The following is a 1,319-nucleotide window of genomic DNA, read 5'->3' as shown; positions in this document are numbered from 1 at the left end:
CATTCTGTACTGCTTGCATTTTCTGATTGGCTTGCCCTGGGACTCTGTCCAGCCTCCTTCTCAGACACTTCCTCCCTGACCTCCACCAGGCTAGTTCCTATTTGCCCTTCAGGTTTTGCTTGGGCATCACTTCCTCCAAGAAGTCTGCCCTGCGTCCCCAGGCTAAGCCTGGTGCCCATTCTTGTCTCTCCAATTCTGGAAGCTCCCCTGTCTCCTGTTACTGCAGCAGCTTAGCATCTCTTACTGTAACTGCTCCTTTATTATGTCAAGTCCTCTCTACTAAATAACCAAATACCCCCAACTAGAGGCAACCTCAAAATTAAATTATTTCTGCATTTTTTCCAATGGAAAGCTAAAAAAAAAAAAGTTTCTAGCTACCCACACTTCTAGAGTTAATACAATCAAATGTCTACAATATTTATTACATAGATTTGGCTACATAAACTACTTAAAGATCATCGATCACTTAAAATAATATATTTGTTTACAAGTACTGCTTTTTTCCACACTTCACATTTCATGACAGTACCAGCAGCTTTTCTGCCATTAGATCAACTTTTGGAGTCACAGAGCAGCTCACCATCTTTAATTGGCTCGGCTGTTGGCAATGCCATATATGAATGTCACATGAGCCCACAGTGGACACTTTACTCAAGCTTTAAGTACACACTCACAGAGCATTAGAGCAACTGGGCATTTCACTCTTCTGGTAGTATGTATTCATGGTGTCCACAAGGTAATATTTGCTACAGAGCTCTGTAATATGCTCCTTAAAAGGCCTGCTTACCAGACACCCAACACATGTAACTTGTGAAATTCTTCCTTTAAATAATTTCTAAATAAAAGCTGTGCTCAATCTCTCTGCCTCTTTTCATTTCTGACAGATGGCCTCGATGAGAAGCATCTAAAGCTAGCCCTGAATAAGTCTGCGTCAAGCTTGCCTACACAGAGCTTTCTGAAGCAAGCCAACAGCATCCCTGATTTTATAAGCAGATCAAATACAATGATTCCCTCCTTTCTGGAGGATAATTTTGAGGAAAACTCAGCATCACATTTTAGTACGTATGATTACAAGTTCCAAGAAGGCAAGCACTGTCCTCTTTATTACCGTACTCCCAGTTGCTAGTACACGCTTGGCAGGTACTCAACACTTAGCAATTTATTAGTTGAATGAATGATAAAAAGCACAGTGAAAGTGTACCACATGTGGATATAACTTCTGTAGATTCAACAAAGTGAGCTTGGCAGGGAAAAAAGAAAGGTAACAAGAGAAAAATCACAACTTCCACAGCACCCCGTGGTGAGTGTGCCTTGAGGGA

The sequence above is a fragment of the Trichechus manatus genome, unplaced genomic scaffold (genome assembly GCF_000243295.1).
Source record: "Trichechus manatus latirostris isolate Lorelei unplaced genomic scaffold, TriManLat1.0 scaffold00223, whole genome shotgun sequence".
NCBI lineage: Eukaryota > Metazoa > Chordata > Mammalia > Sirenia > Trichechidae > Trichechus > Trichechus manatus.
The sequence above is the reverse complement of the archived record's forward strand: the minus strand, read 5'-3'. Positions refer to the sequence as shown.